The sequence below is a fragment of the Aythya ferina genome, assembly GCF_964211825.1.
Source record: "Aythya ferina genome assembly, chromosome: 12".
In the NCBI taxonomy this organism is placed as follows: domain Eukaryota; kingdom Metazoa; phylum Chordata; class Aves; order Anseriformes; family Anatidae; genus Aythya; species Aythya ferina.
In genome coordinates this window covers 21,423,206-21,440,652 of record NC_140308.1, presented here as the reverse complement: position 1 = coordinate 21,440,652, position 17,447 = coordinate 21,423,206, and the positions used below count along the sequence as shown (strand labels likewise).

Genomic DNA, 17,447 nt, shown 5'->3' with positions numbered 1-17,447 from the left:
GATCGAATGCGGGGCCGCCCTCCCTCCTACCTCAGTCCCCGCGCGGCTGCCGGCGGAACCTCGCAGCGCCTCAGTGCCCGTCCGGCCGCCGGCATGACCCGGCACGCGGCCGGCTGCCTGCTGCTGCTGTGCTGCGCTCTGCCGCTGGGCTCTGCTCGCGCCGCCCTGCCGAGGACGCCGTCGTTCGGCGGGCGCGTGGCGGAGAACCGCCCGGCGGGCACGCGCGTGGAGGGGCTCAGCGTCCCCCTGACGCGCCTGGGCGCCCTGCCGTGGTGCGCCCAGGTGCGGGGCCGCCGCTGGCGCCTGCAGCTCCTGGGTGAAGGCCACGCGCACTTCCAGGCGGCGCTGCAGGCCCGCGCCGCCCGCGTCTGGCTGCGCACCCGCCGCCCGCTGGACCGGGAGGCGCGCCCGCTCTACTCCCTCCGCCTGGCCTTGCGCTGCGCCCGCCGCTCCGCCGCGCCCGCCGAGCCGCTGGCCGCCCTCACCGTCCGCGTGCTGGACGCCAACGACAACGCCCCGCGCTTCGTCGGCGCCCGCCCCGCGCGACTCCGCCTGGACGAGACGCTGCCGCTCGGCTCCGCCGTGTGGCGGGCGCGCGCCGAGGACGCGGACGCGGACGCCAACGCCGAGCTGCGCTACTTCGCCCGCCCGCCCAGCGAGCACTTCTTCGTGGTGCCGCGTAGCGGGAGCGTGCTGCTCGTCCGCTCCCTGCTCCACCTGCGCGCCCCCATCCCGCTGCGCCTCTACGCGAGGGACCGCGGCCGCCCGGCGCTGCTCAGCGCCCCGCTCGAGCTCGAGGTGCTGCCGCAGGCCAAGCGTCTGCCCCCGGCGCCAGGCCCCGCCGACGGCCCTCAGCGCCGCCGCCGGACCCCGCCGTTGTCGCTGTCATCGCCGTTGCCCGAGGACGCCCGCCCCGGCCGTCCCCCGGGCCGCTTTGAGCCGGCGGCCCCGGCCATCGAGGAGTCGGCGCTGCCTGTGGAGACGGAGAGCGGCGTGGCGCGGCCGGCTGCCCGCGTGCACGGCCCCGGGACGGCCGGTGGAGAGCGCCTGGGGCGCGTCCTGGAGCGGCAAGGTGGGTGCCGGGCCCCCGTCCCCGCGGCCCCCGTCTCTGCAGTCAGCCCCTCTCCTGGTCATCAGCCTCGTGGTCCGCCTGCCGGTAGCGCTAAAGGTGCCCAGGACCGCAGTTTGAGGAGCAGGGATCCGCAACTGTGTCGTGGCAGTTAGCAGAAATTAGCTGTTTCAGCTCTTGAAGTTCTTTGTCGTTCATGAGCAGCATACAGCAAATTTATAGACAGTTAAATACCAGAGTGTTATTTGTGTCATACACGTGCTGAGGTGAAGCATGCCCTGCTGTTTACACCCGAGTGGCTTCCACTAAAATCCTTCCCAACCCTGTGTACGTTTGACTGGAAGCATGCAGCTGAAGTTGAGATTTGAGTCGGTGCTGAAGTTAGGCATGTCTTACTCACAGGTACAATGTGAGTTTTTGCAACATTAGTGCCTTTGTATTTATATGGCAGCTCTTTTAAAACAAAATACCAGACAAGTCCCATGTGTACCATTGAAATGTCATGCTTCTGATTTAAATGCCATCAGCATTTGCAGGAGCTTACTCAAGTTAAATAGGATAGCTGATTTGATTTGTCTCTGACTGATTACATTTGTTATTTTTAAAACTTCTTTTTAGAAAAAAAAAATGCATTGTCTTGGTTAATATTTTCCACCTATCAAAATGCAGCTTACTTTAAGCTTACTTTCAGTTCACTGGATGGTGAATATCTCTATCCTTTCAGGTCTTTTTGTTGTTTTGTGTAACCGCAACTCTTGTTAATCACAGAGCCGCACAGGCAGGAGAGGTGGAAAGCTTCCCTCAGTACTCCTTTCCCTTATCTTTTTTGGTTTTCTAACTGAGGGGCAAGCCATAGGAGCGAGAGACAGTTCATTCCTTGGTGCCTATTAAATCCCAGAGGATGCCTGCAGGGATTCTAATTAGCGCTGGCAGTTTTCTGTGACACGGATGTATCTCCTTGTGAAGCGGGGCAAGATCACCAACTTGTTTTACTCACAGGTCCTGAGCAACAGCTCTCAGATCTTGCTCTTGTTCATGTTTGACTTTTGTTATGCCTATCACCGTAGCATATGGATGTCAGTCCTTTGTACTGTGCTTGCACAGTGCTCTGGCTTGAGCTTTGGCTGCTAACCAGGAGGCTGATGGACTAATTTCCAGAATACAGATGCTTGCTATGTTCTGTCTTTGCTATTCAATCCTGAGCAACGCTGTACGCCAATGGGACTGTCATTACTCAGAGGCAGTGACAATATCTATCAGGTCAATCTGAGCATGCTTCTGGGCTTTTCTCCTTCTCTGTCATATAGCTCAAGTTTCAGCCCTTTGTTGATGCCACAGCTCCCTCTGTCAGGATCAAGAAAATGTTGTTACAAAAGTGGTAGATAACCTTGCCCCAGGTTATGACAAGTCTCACCTTTGTGACCGTTTTCGCTCTCATCTAGTCTGAATATTGAAGTCTGAGATTGCCTGGAACAAGGCTTTTCACACTGTCATGCCAGAGATGTGTTTTCTGAAGCAAGGTTTGCTAACCCAGTTAAAAAAAAAAAAAAAAAAAAAAAAAGAAAAGGATCAATAAACTTTAACTTAGTTTTAGGGATTTTTTTTCCCTCTGTCTTGAAGTTCTAGTAAATAGCTTGTGTTTTCCACTATCCTGATATATTACTGCTGGTAGGACCAACTATATAAATAATCTTTACAGAATATGTATAAATGAGAGACTAGGTAGAGAGCAATTACTTGTACACAGCATAAATATGGTGTTCTTTAGATGCTAGTGATTGTAAGTTTCTTTAAAGGAGCCTAAACTGAAAAATATGACATCATTAATAATAATTTTTTTGTTCAGATAATGGTTAACAATGATTTAACACCTTTAAAACTCAAGTTGCAGAATGCTTGCTTTCTCATTTTATAGGAGTTACAATACATAGATATTTGAAACGGATTCAGAATGCTGTGCCTCTTTCCTGAAAGATGACTAGCAGAACTAGAAGTTTCAATTAAACTGAAATAAGGACCGTGTACAAGATTGCAAAAGCTCCAGGAGAAGAAAAAAAAAAAAGTGTTTACAGAAGTACAGAAGTGAATTTTCAGAAGTGAATTTTCAGAATTTTCACTGCATATCTCTTCATGGATACTTGATATTTTGTAGACTTAGTTTTTAACATAGTTTATGTCTTTTTTGGAAGCAATATACCAAAGCAATATACCGTACCATATCAAGCAGCAACAGGAAATTTGGACCTATTGTGTGAAGTGCCAATTTTCTATATGAGTTCTGCTGTACTTGCAGAGGAGGAGATACCATCTTGTTGTGTAGTTCAACTTCAGGTGAGTTCCTTATGTGAACTCTTAGAAGACAGGCTTAAAATCTTGCAGAGGTTAGGGAATAAATAATCACAGATCAGTCAAGCCTGATAGATTTCATAGTTCGTGGCTTCTGCCCCACATCTCAGGAGCTGTGTTTAAGCAGCAGGGTTCCCTTCCCCTGCTGCACCAGGACACGGTGTGCTATACCTGGCCGTGTACCTTGCTGACCCTGATGCTGCCTTGCTGACTGGCTTTCCAGCTTGGCCTCGGATGCACCTCATCGCTGCACACTCGTCTGGTGATGGCTGAACTGCTGGGTGAAGCAGATTCACATCACAGGACCTGTTTGGCTCTTCTTGCTCAGTGACATTGAGGTCCGTGCCTGACTTGCTGTCACTCTGTACTCCTGATTCACCTTCAACAGGCAGAGCAGCCTGTCCTTGCTGCTCCTTAGCAGTTGAATTCTGCAACTTCAGCAGCAGCGTACATACAGTTACATAAAATATTTTCTCTACCTTGAGAAATATTTTCTCTGCCTTGAGAGCTTAAATTGCTTTGTATAGATGCTGGACAGGAATGGGAATGTAATCTTAGGAGAGCTGAAGCCACTAATCTGAAATTAAAATATGAACCAACAGTATTTACATTTTCCATACCTTACAAATATGTTGTTAAAATACAAACAAAACCAAAGAGAAACACCAGGAAAACTTGTACATAAGTTTGCGCAACCAGATGCTAAACAGAATTCCTAAATTTCAGGGCTTGACTTCCTGAGCAATTTTTTTGGTATGTGGTCCTTGATGAGGACATTCCTCTTGTTGACCCCACTGCTCATCCATCTCTGAGCCATGTTCTTCAGTTAACCTTTCCTGGAAGAAGTGATGGTTATGCTCATGTTTTCTGGAGCATTTCATTTTTTATCCCATATCAATTATTAGGGCACAAATAATTTATTTAGTCTTCACCGAAGCATAATACTGTTTTAAGTTTTTACTCGGTAGATAGAAGGTATAATACCTTAGATTGTTATGCACATTAATATTTTAACATTGAGTTAACATCTAATTTGAGAAGGAGCCATTTTTATTTCATTAATGCTTGGGGGAAGTGCATGAAAGATCTCATCTCTCTAATCATCTGTCATCTCAAGCTCCTTTGACCTTGCTTCATCCACAGGCATTAGCCATGTAATCCCCTGTCATTCATTTTTTCTTACCAGAGGATTTACTGAGGGTGATGTTTGGCATGCCTTCCCAGTAGTTAACAGCGGTCACTTATATTTGTCCCATTTAAATCAACATACAGAGTGGAGGTACCAACAATTTAAGTGATGAGTGTATTTTAAACCTTGAAGGTTTTCATGTTTGGAAACTGAGGATGGTCTGTTTTAATTTTATCTGCAGCCTTATTCCCTTACTAGCAGTATCAATTCTCTGAATCATCCCTAAGTACTAAGTAACTCCTGGTGGATCTTTTTCTTCTACGATTCTTACTACCTTTTCTTTTATGAATTATTTTGACAGTTATACATCAAGCAGGGCTTAAGCTGAAATTATTGTCTATCATCTGGCAGATGTGTTTCTTTAACCCACAACAGGTTTCATGCTTTGAAGTTGAAAGAAAATGTATGTTCTGTCTGCATTTGGCACAACTGTGGGTGTTTACAGTTTTGGAATGTTACTCATTTGTGGTAGAACGGAATATCTCAGGAAGCTTCAAAGCACCATTTTGATGTTTATTCAGTCTGAACATTTTGAAGCTATGTACCTTCTTATGGCAAGCAGTCAGATTAAAAATATCTTTATGAGACTACTGGGATTTGAGCACTGAAGCTGTTTAGCTCTTCTGGCTGTTCTGTTTATCATCTCAAACATTTAGTTTCTACAAAAGTAATAAGCTTTTTTTTTTTTTTTAAAGATCTAACTGAATTCCAGTTACACAAATATGTTAATCTGAGGGAAGCAGTAAATTATAGAGCATATGAAAAGGATCTTTCTTAAAGCTGGTTTCTAGCATAACATACTGGATATTGATTCCATGACTGACGTAGCAATTATGTTACACTTTATTTGATTATGAAATAGTTTTAATTCAGTTTTTGCTGACCTTTCCTGTTACAGTTAGTCTCAGAAGTGATACCCCAAATTTGTAAAAAGATTATCTCAAAACTTTTTTAGTATAGTCAAGTTTAGATTTTAGAATAAAAAAGGCTGAGACTTATCTCATAGTGTGGTGGTTTTACTGTGCTAGCCAGCTGAACACCACAACTGTTCTCTCAGTCCCCCTTCTTAGAAGATGAAGGGAAGTAAAGCAAAGAACAACTCATAGGCTGAGATAAGGATAATTTAATTAAAGGGAAAAAATATTAAGGAAAGATTATTATTAATTAAACAATTTATTTAACTAAAGGGAAAAAAGGGAAAGGGAAAAAGAGAGGGGGAAAGGGAAAAAAAAACAAAAAACAAAACAAGTAAAGGCTGTGTGGAAGTACAGAGGAAAGAAATTACTCTCTGCTTCCCACAAATGAGTGATGCTTGACCACGTCCTTGCAGCAGGGCCTCAACGCACATAGCCAGTGTTCAGGAGGACAGGCGTTTTCACAACGAGAGCCCACCCCTCCTCTCTTCTTCCTTTTTTCACCTTTTAGTGCTGAGTGTGACATCATATGATATGGAATACCCCTTTGGTTGGTTTAGGTCAGCTGCCCTGGTGATGTTTCTTTCTATTTTTTTGCCCACCCCCTAGGAGGGTTAGAGAGTCCTGATGCTGTGCCAGCATTGCTCAGCAGCAGACACAACACTGGTGTGATAACACTGCTGTTCTAGCTACAAGTGCAGAGCACAGCACTGTATGGGCTGCTGCAGGGAAAGCTAACATCCCAGCCAGACCCAGTACACATAGTAAATTTTCCTTTGACTTCCAAATGTTTGGCTGTAAACAGGAAACAAATTCAGTGTTAGGAAGTCTTTTGGTTCACTTAATAATATACAGTATTCAGGCATGTACTCCACTTTTTTTTTTCCTTATTCTGATAAGAGGTCATAATTCCTTACTATGAATTAGATGGTTAATCTTATGCATATAAAGAAATTCTACACCTTTAGATGGGAATTGCATATGAAAATATTAGATTTGAGAAAGCTGTTCTATTTGGTTTGACTATCTGAAGATATTTGAAGATACATAGTGTGGCCTACAACACTTCCATACAGGGTGTAACAGTAGCTATTAATACATTATGCTATGGAGGTATTTCACAGTTTTAGGTTTGCTGCCGTTTTTTTAGAGTTGCAGGGTTTCCTGAAGATGCACACCTGCGTGATGAGCCAACTCATTCCTAGCCCATTTTCAAGGCTAAGAATTTGGAAAAATGGCTGGTGGAAGAAGGTGTATGTGACTGTGGTGGTGGAGGCTGTGGTGAAGAGTCCACCTGAAGGCTGTCCAGGAGAGAGCTGGACTGGATGACAGACCAGATAAGAAAGAACGGGTGCTGATCAGGTGAGGGGTTTTGGGTGTAGAAAAGTGGTACTGGGAATGGATGGTCAGGGCTATGAGGGAACCTGAGAACAGAGCAGGAAATCTGGGGGAACAGAGTGGAGGGCAGATGGAGGGAACTGGAATAAGTGTTAAGGAAGGGCCAGCTTTGGGATAAGGACAGTTGGGGGTGGTAGAGCCGAAGAGAGTTGAAAGAGATAGGAAGGCTTTGTATATGTGACAGCTTACTCCCCACCATAGCTTGTAATGGAACCTGAGATTCTTCAGTCTTTCTTCTGTGATGCCAATAAATGTTTGTGAAGTCTCACAGTGAAGTATCCTTTCTCCCTGGAATAACAGTGCACTGAGAAATTATCACTTTATTGCACTTCCTTAGCTCTAGTGAGAGGAGTTTTCACATCAGTGGTATGAATTGGCTCGGTTTACTTATGATACATGTAAATTTTGATACAGGATATGCTATGATAATCTTTCTCTTTTTTATTATTATTTTTTCTTGAAAGCTTAAATTAATCAAGTTTTCCTGCTTTCATGTATTTAGGTTTGCAGATCAGGTAATGCTAGTTCAAATGATTTTCTGTGATGCAGAAGTACAGCAACTGGGCTTGTGAGGCTGCTGATTTCAGTGGCATTTTTTTTCTTGCACGTTGGGCTTCAAAGAACCAAGCCAGATATTTTCCCCAAAATTTAAACAAAACTTCAAGAGATCTTCCTGTTTACTAGTCCAGTAGCTGTTACCTGTTAAGCAAAGTCCACTCATTATAATGCTTTTTGGTAATCAGTCGCCATTAATTAAGACACATGATTTGTTATCTAAGGATGTCTGTTGTGATTATAATTTCTTTCACATCTGGGCATGCTTGGTTTTTCTGCCTGCTGCTGTCAGCAGATGGATACCGCATTGGGATGTCCCTGATAAAATGGTTATCATTTTACTCTCTTTTAACTAGTAATTTATGTTAAGATCCACCCTGCCATGATCATGTAGCTCTGACTTTTTCTTTACTTTTGTTTTCTGGTTCATTTTTTTATGCTTTAACTTCTATGTTGAAAGCCAGATGAGGATAAGGACATGACAGACTGTCAGTATGCAATCTACCAAAAAGATGAGGCATATTAGAAGGGAACGTGGGCTGTCCACAGCTTGAGCCCATCAAAGTTATCTGTTTAGAAGGTTTATATTTTATAAATGAGCAAGCTACTGTACTTAAAAGTGGCCTGTCATATATCATATACTTCATGAATTTTCCAAAATGACAGTAGAGAAATGTTTCTACATTATTGCTCTTTTTTTTTTTTTTTTTTTTTTGTTCAATCATACTGTATGGTATGATTGGGTACAATAACCAGTAGCTTTTATCTCATGGTGTGGCATGAAAATGGGAACAGAGATTTCTCCTGATTGCAGCTAGAGGCTTAGGACACTAAGAATTTTTCTGGAAATGTATCTTCCCAAATTTGAAGTCAGCAGATAATTTACATGAAGAAATATTGTGAGAATGACAAAGTGACTGTAATAGGGAATTAATCAGCTAAAGCATGAGAAGCCTCTGGATTCTGGATTATAATTTTACTGTTTTGGGTTTTATTTATTTTAATACATAAACTCAAAAGAGTTTATGATATTGCAAAGGTTTTTATTATATTGCTGAGTTTTGATATTGCAAAAGGGCCAATAAGTGGTGTTTGCAAATGTGTTGAAAAAGCAATCTGCTCGCATAACCTGTTTTCATTAGTTTCAGTAGGGAAGAAAAATAGAGGGAAAAATATTTTTGATCAGATAAAAAGGTGATTTTATCATTTTGAATATGAAGCAATATTTTCAGTATAACTTCTAAAAAATTTTAAGTGTTACAGTGTTATGTAATTGTCATCATTTGCAGCAGGAGGCACCTCGAATTTTATCTCTTGTTGCTCATTATATGAAGAAGCAATTTTTTTTTTCTGTATTCTGAAGCTAGGGAAAAAAACCTGTCAAATGCAAAATCTGCTTGTGTGCCAATATAATCAGCAGAACTAAAGGAGGATTCTTTGAAAGAATGAAATTGTGTAAGATATCTTCAGCGTGCCTGGCTTGAAAATCAAGTATCCTGTATTTAATATTGAGAAGTTCTTATTGTCAGTGTGTTACAGAACAGTTTGACAAATCTTTTATGGATAATTAGGCCTTTGTCAGATTCCTCATGGGGATCTCAGTAGTGGGTTGGAGTAGTGGGTTGGATCTCACTGTAGTGGGACTTACACTGCTGAATGTGGTTGTAGGTTTGCATACTTGCTGTCAGGGCCTGGTATTCTGAACTGATAATTTAAGTAGAACCTGTTTGTGTGCTTGTAGGACTTAACCCAGAGGATTACCAGTTTTAAGCTGTTTCTGCTAAGATTTTGAGTGGAATTGTAACTTATTATGTCCCCCATAGTGTAGTACTACCAATAAATTACTATTAACCATAATATTCTAGTGCAGATGTAATACAATAATTTAGTACTACTGTTAATATGCTAATGTACATGTATAATTAGTATAGGTGCTGGGTAAATATTGGGGATGGTGATACGTGTTTTGATGGAAGGCAGCATCGAGACACCTTAAACTATCAAGTGAGGTACTGTTTGAAAATTCTCTTCCTTCCACTATCTTTGAAGCACAAATAGTGTTCATAAAGGATAGTGTCTAACCATAAAATGGGAGAAAATGAATTTCATGTACCATATTAAAAATAGTTAAAGGTCTGTTTTAAGCTCCATTCTGTAGAAAATCAACTATTTTGTGGGAAAATGTCTATGTTAGTTAAAAAAGATGACAGTTACAAGACACTGCATTTTGTAATGTATATTTCATGACAATTATAACAAATGAAATGCTGTAGTCATTAAGAGTCTGAAGTTATCCTTGAAACAAATCACATTCACGTACTTATACTTTGGAATTCTTAATGTTTTGTACTCCTTGAAATACTTACATTACACATTATTGGTCATGTCAGTCTCTTCATCACATTTGTTGTCCTCTGGTAAGTCCTTGTCTGATCATGCTTCATTGGACACCCTGATGTTGTTTCTAGAAGATGTCAGGTTGCATTTGTAGGTCTCTCTGCAGAAAAGAACAGTCCTGTGCAGTTCTGTTACAGTTCTTGCTTTAATATATGGTATGCAGTCAAGGGAACACTTACATATAGTCATTTTCCTCTGGTCTGCATTTATCTGAAAGTGAAATCATGTCTAATCTTGATGATTTATTTAGTATTTTTGCTTGAGAATCAGATTGCCTATGATTGATGGAGGAAAATAACATACCAGTAAGACCTGCAAGGTCATATGCAGTGGATACTTATACTGGTCAAGAGAGGTAATTATGCCCGTCTGTCTGATGGTGTGCATGGTGGTTCATGCACTATCCTAACGAGATTCTTAAGAATATTCAGATGTTTCAGAAGTAGCCAACACATTGCTGAAAGCTTTGATCTTGCCAAGATGTCAAATTACATGAAGGTCTCTTAACTATTCAAACACAGGTACTTGGAGGAACTTTTCCAAGTCCTTTCAGTTTCTGATTAATAAAGCTTATTAGTTCATTAGAGGATTAATCTCAGTCTTGATGCAGTTTTACACGGTATTTCCACAGTATTGCAAGAGGTATTTCCCAGTTATAATTAGGTACTAAGAACCAGCTTATTAATGTTCAGTGATGTGGCAACCACTCCAGAAAGACAAAAATTGGTAGCCTTTCTACTCCTGATTATGTTGCCAAGGTGGCACTCAAATCCTCAGTAGGTCTTTCTGTTTTGGAGGCACATTTTCAGAGGTTCTTAACTCAGTTTCTAATTTAGTGCTTGCTATCATAAACCTGCAGTATGCCCTGGCAAACCAAGCCAATAGTGGATGTTGATAAACATGTGACAGCTTCTTTAAGACCTGTTCTTTTGAGAAAAGTCAGACAATTTTGACACTAACTTCTCCCCTTTACACTTAAGTCTTTTTGGAAAACGTGTTCATTAAAGTCTTCAGAACATTCAAGCAGACATTGATCTGCTTCTGATTTGGTACTTCTTATATTGAACTCTTCTCGTTCTGAGTTGTTGTGGTATATTTCACCCTCAGACGCAGATCAACGAAGAACAAATTTTCACCTTTGCGTTTTCTTTAGGTTTCTCAGACTGCTTGTCATGGGATTGATGGAAAGCACCTTCTGAAACATGTCTCTTTGAAACACATCTGGTTTTATTTACTAGGGTAGTCAGAAGGAATATCCGTACTGCTGCATTTTACATCCTCATTTTTGAATCCAATCCTTTTTTATGTTCCTTCTGGCTTCTTGTATGATAAACATTTCAGCAGCATCTGCAAGCAGAGGAGGAAGTATGCAACTGCTTTCATTGAGTCTTTCTAAACGTTGAAGAGACATATCTGGGTACCCTGTGATGTCAGTACAGTAGGCTCACCTAATGGTCAGTCTCTTTTTGTGATGAGGTAATCTCAGCATATCTTTGGAAATGTGGGCTTCATGTGCAATGTTATATGCTAGAGAAGTCAAGCTGCTCATCCTTACACCAGGACTTTCAACACTTCTGGCTGCAGTTTATTTCAGAGTCTAGAAGATGTGTAAGACTTGGCTGCACATTGTAACTGGATTTTTTTTTTTTTTTTTTGTGAAAACGTAAAAAGGGGAGTTGTATGTATTCATAGCCTATGGTGATGCAAGAAATATTTCAGGTTCTCTTTCAGGAAACTGTTTGTTTCGGTGACTTACTGTTCCTTAATTCAGAAGCTTGTTTTTGCTGTAGCCTCTGCTTTTATATACGTGTCATCTTAAACTAACATTAATTCGCTGTAACATTAGATTCTGAGTACAGGATATAATCATAAAGAAATTCATTTGAATTTAACAAGTTACCATCAATTCAGTTTCTATGCTAGAATTTAGATGAATGAATGCAGTTTTACAAGTGTAATGGAGAAGAACTTCTGTGATTGTCTTGGGTGAGTGCTGATTTTTATACTAAGACAGTTTTCTTGGTAAGAACAGAAAGTTCTCAGAGGTCATGATGGATTAAGTTTGTGGAAGCCGAACTAAGAAACTTGTATTTGACATTGTTAATCACTGCACCAAGGAGTTTTCTTTACGACAATCCACTTACTGGTTGTTTATAGACTGCAGATTATGATAAGGTGTGCTAAATATGCCATTTGCTATCAGACAGGTTACTAATTATGAAAAGCTGAGTCTTCCAAGCTGAGTCTTCTCTTATAAACATGGATGGCAGGAACACTCAAGTTGGCCTCTGTAATGTGGCTTTCTACAAGTACGGTGCCAGTCCACTTGCAGCCAAACTGGCCAAAAGGCCTACATCTCTTTATACTGTGCTCTTTGGTCTTACTGGTAAATAAAATGTCATCAGTTACATTAAAAAAAAAAAAAAAAAAAAAAAAAGTCTTTAAGTCTTTGTTATAGTCTTATCATAGTTTCATAGTTTTATGTCTTCCCAGGAAGTTGCTTCAGAATCTGAGCTAGCTGTGTGTATTTGGAAGAAATATTTACCAGTTGGAAGCATATACGAGCTGATTAAGGAGTGCAGAGACAAAAAGGCTTTCTGTCTGCAGCAGCATTTTGCTTTCTTTGACACTGAAGATTTTAGTCAATGCTTTTGTCTTTTATTTAGAAACATTTTTCACCCAGGGTGAAGTCTCATTTTTCAACCAGGGTTTGTTTCTACTTTTTCCTCCTTTAACTTAATGCGTGGAGACATCAGAACATTTTCTTTGATCTGACATTTTTCCTTTTTGTTACTTTTTCAATGATACCTGCCTTTATTTATTACTTGTTCAGCTCTGCTGCCCTCACTGGTTGGTTTAATAATGCAAGCAGCATAACAAGTACTTTTCCATTAATTTTTAAGGATATTCTGTTTCTGATTTCTGGATAATTGAATAGTTCCATTTTCTGATGGATTTTTTTTTAAACAGCATTTAATTTTTAATAGAAGTGAAAACCATATTAAGACTTAAGTGAACTTTCCATCTAGGAAATTCATTACTTAGGGTAGATTGGTTAGAATCTTTTTGACAGCAAAAATTTAATTACTTTCAATGTTCAGAATTGTTGTAATCATTGAATATACAAAACAATATTTTTTTTTCTTCCAGCAAAGTGCTTTCAGGAAACATGTATTTAGCCTTTGAAAATTTAAGAATGTGTGATCTTTCCTAAAAAGAGACATTGGTAGGAAGTAGTATGGGGTGGCCCTGGTGTTGCAGTTTGGCAGTACTTGTGCTGGTTATTTTATTTTATTTTTTTCCATTGTATCTGGATGCTGTTGGTTGTAGGAGAAGAGCCAAAGAAGTCTTTCTGAATTAAATGCCAACCATATTGCAGACAGTACACCCTCAGGAGTTGATATGTGTTTGCTACTTTGAGTACCATTAAATAGCTAAATATTTATTCATTTTTCTTACTATTAGGAAAAGATCAGTACTTGTTGCACTTAGTTGCACTTACTGTGGCAGATGCAAACGACAATGTACCTGAATGGGCCATGGAGCCCTTCCCGTTCTTAGCCGTGGTTTCTCCTCAAGCTGCCGAAGGTACTCAAGTATACAAGCTGCTTGCGGTGGATGCAGATGAAGGGATCCATGGAACTGTAGAATACTTTCTCTTGGAAGGTAAACTTAAATCTCTTTGTTACAGTTGTATGAAACTTCACTATTAGCTTCACTAAACTTTTTTTATTTTTTTTTTTTTTTTTGTCTCTTATCCTCAGTTTCTTTAGTGGAAAATCTTCCTTTGCTTCTCAAAAAGATTCATAAGCCTTTGGCTTTGTGTGTGAAAAAAATAAACTTCTAGTGAGCGTATGGACAGATTGGCCAGATTGGAAGTGAGTTCTCTCTGTAAAGTTGGGTTCCTGCCCAGATTATTGCCCACAGGGGTAGTGGCGACTGTAGTGGTACTGGGCTGCAGGGCTTTGCGAGGGGATGGCAATGGGAGCCATCATCAGCACCTTTCTGCTGCACTGACTCTTTATTGGAGAGGACGCTACCTGAAGCAGAGTTTGTTGGGTGGAAGAAGCTAATGTTCCTTCTCCTTTGCAGGAGTTGTGCTTCTGGATCATTCCAAACAAATCTGTAAGGGTATGGTTTATGTCTTATTTTTGCACAGGTACTTGTTGACTTGCTGATGATTTTCTTTGTTGAGGCTCTTAAAATAAAGTTCAATAATAATTCAAAACTGTCTAAGCAGAAAGGGAGTGGTGATGTACTCCAAAGGTGAATCTGTTCTTCTTGACCAGGACCCTAACAGAGTTTTCTGCTAAGGGACAGTTAGGGGTCAAATAACAGCAAAGTATTGGAGGATGAAGAATAATAATAATTGCCCAGGAAAGTAAAATGAGATTAGAAATGTAATCACTGATGTAGTTAGTGAGTTCAAGACAAACTCTTGATATTTTTGTGTGCTTGTCAATTCTAAAAGAAAACCACTTCAGGAATTGATACCCTATTTTCTTCTCTGTTTTACTTAAGTAAAAGTGTTCTTGCTGACAGCAGTTTGTGGATCTGTCTTCTTAGGTGGAGAAGCCAGATTTGAAGTCGAGAGGAACACAGGCTGGATTAAAACAACAGGTTTGCCATTGGTGAGGAGCAAGGAGTATTTACTGACTGTACTGGCAGCAGATAAACTTGGAAACAAAGGGTCTCCAGCCTCTGTTTCTATAATTGCTGGATTTCGACCACCGCAGTTCAGCAACATGTCATACTTTGTTCACGTTCCTGAAAGTATGCCACAAGGAAAATCGTAAGTAACAGTAACAAATAATGCAGTGGGATTGTGTTCTTAGTTTAACTTCTTTTTGATCTCTCCAAAGCCTCAGCATTGTTTATGAATCGTAAATAGCAATTTAGATATCTTAATTGAAGTGATAAATATAATTTGATTGATGCATTCTTAGTATATTGTAATATATAATGTATTCTTTCTTTTTTTATAAAGAAAAGTGGTAATGAATAATTATAATTTCATGCTTTTTAAATGATACCAAAAGTATTATCTGATGATGATTGTGTCCTAATTTTCAAAGAAAATACAAATCAGAACCATTACATCATAAAGAAAGATACCTTGTGTAAACGCATGTATGAGTTCTCTGTGTCAACATTTAAAAAGTGCCTTCTCCACCAAGTGAATATTGGGGTAGGGGGAAGAGGGGAGACTGTCTTTGCTGTCTTCGTTAATCACAGTGACCAACTGAGCAAAAATGAAGATGACGCAAAAGTTGTCATTTTACTTTTCCATCCTTTGTCTAACCATGTGGATCTAAATATCACGGAAAACGTTAGTAACATAGGTCTACCTGAATACTCAGTTCTGTCTTTCACAAATTGTTTTGGTTTTAGGGCAGACATTTCCTTTTCCATGAAACAACAATACTTTTGTCCAGAAATGTCTTCCTTGTGTGGCCTTTCAACTGTTATTTAATGCTATGTTATCTGTAGTATTCTGTTTTACTGTTGAGTCTACAACAATTTTACAGTGTCTGAGGTTTGTTAAGATAAAAAAAAAAATCAGCAGCTGTTAATAGCAAATAAGTTTGTTTGTTTGTTGGTTTTTCTTTTTTTTTTTTTCTTTAAAACTACAATGAACTTATTTAGCACAGGTATAAAAGAAATTAAAGAACCGTGGAATGCTACAATACCTAACTGGTATTGCTATATTGGATTCAATAATGTTTAGGAAGAAAAATAGTGGAATTCTTTGTAAATTTTTTTGTCACTATTTAAAATATGTTTGCACAATTACGGTGATAGTAGATTAATCAGTTTGTCAAGTTACATGGTAATATCCAAAAGGAATTAAATATTTCATATGGTTGTTACTATGCCATAAGAGGCTTGAATATAAACAATGTGCCCAGCAAAAGTGATTTACTGTTGTGTGTTAACCTGTGTGTGGTCCTGAAAATTAATGCAGAATCCTGAAATTCTGATATTTATATTAGACCAGTTGCAGGAAAACAGTCGCTGGATTTCTGGGGTAAGGATTTCACAATTGTAGGTAGATTTAAAACTGCTGCTGACAAGAAGTGTTACCAAGTCTTTCTTTTCCTTTCATCTGGCATTGGCTCTAGCATGCTAGCTGCGTTGGCAGGCTGATCCAATGAAAGACAAAGCAAAAAAAAAAAAAAAAATTCAGTTGAGTTGTTAAATGTGTTCACAGGAGGGCCTCGTGATTGTTCGTGGTGACAGAAGGAGAGGAGAGGTGGCATGAACTTGCAGCTGGGGTAGGGAGTTAGAAAGAAGGCAAAGTATTTCCTGTTGGCAGGAACACTGACTTGTGCTGGCTTAAACTGACTGTGAGATCATATCACAGAAAAATAAGGAAAAAGAATAAAGCAAGATAATGACCTACAGCAACCTTTTGCAGTATTTTTTTTTCAGTGTTGCACCTGAGGGAAGCTAGAAGACAGCAGCATGAAAATAATAAAAGGAAAAGAAGTGTTCAGACAAACTGAGTTTTGTCTTTTTAAATGCAGTTGTCACTGGATCTTAGGTGTTGTTGGGTTCTCCTGGGAAGTGGAATCTTTTCTCCTAAGAAATCTTCATGATAAGACAACAAACATTAGAGGAATTCGTATTCTGTTTTAAACCCTTAAAATTATTGTTTTATAACTCATTTCTTTTACTTCATTCTGCAAATGCTTTTCCTACTTGAAGCACTTTCATGGGAAAAAAGTGCCAGCTGAGCTAAAAAAAAATATAATATGTCCTGGTATATGCTGTTACATGCACACTGCTAGTGACTGGCTTTTTTCCTTTTGCAGGTATCTGAAACTTTAGAACAGTATGCTGAACTGTATTATGCTGTTAGTAAAAGGAATCTTTTGTAGTTTATTTTATCTTTTAGTTTCCTTCCTGAAAATCATCACCACCTTAAAAGAAAATTAGAGTAAGCAAATTCAGTTGCAACAAAAAATAAATCTTCTATTTCTGTGTTTTTAATCTTCTATTTCTGTGTTCTGCTTCCAAAAATCTTTTTCTGTTTAACTTCAAGATGATAAAAATACAGTATAAAAAAAATATTTGAATTTGGAGTTTAGTATAGCTATCATTGACTTCGGTGTGTACTGCTCTAATCAGACCTACAGGCTTGCACCTTCAGCTCTGTTGTGTAGCATTTTTTGCCTTATTTTTTATTATGTTGTATTACATGCTTGAGACCTTTTTTTTTATATTACTTAATTTTTATGCAGCTTTCTTCGAGTCACTGCTATATCATATCAAAACAAATCCCTGAACTACAGTTTGCTAACTAATCCGAGTGGTCTGTTCAGCATTGGTCAGTCAACAGGGGATATCAGCTTAACTCGGAATGTGGATTATGAGAGTGACCAACACCAGTATCTTCTGTTGGTCAGAGCAGAGGAAAACGAGGAACAGCTCAGTAGCGCAGCTGAGGTAGGTGTTCACTTCTGCCATTCGGTATGTATTTGCATTTTTCTTGAGTCTTCACAAATATCTGCACAGATTCATGAGGAGCTGTCATTTCTCCAGCTCATGCTATATATTCTGTTGTTAATTTTAAAAG

At 39.8% G+C, this 17,447-nt stretch overlaps 1 pseudogene across 1 annotated transcript in view; it reads left to right on the top strand.

The window, feature by feature from the left end:
- LOC311443145 (neural-cadherin-like) overlaps positions 1-17,447 on the top strand; it is a 64,269-nt pseudogene continuing 46,822 nt past the window's right edge. Inside the window, exons 1-4 of the transcript XR_014698936.1 lie at positions 1-1,072; positions 13,334-13,534; positions 14,435-14,660; positions 17,113-17,317. The product of XR_014698936.1 is annotated as a neural-cadherin-like (transcript). The remainder of the gene's footprint in view (positions 1,073-13,333; positions 13,535-14,434; positions 14,661-17,112; positions 17,318-17,447) is intronic.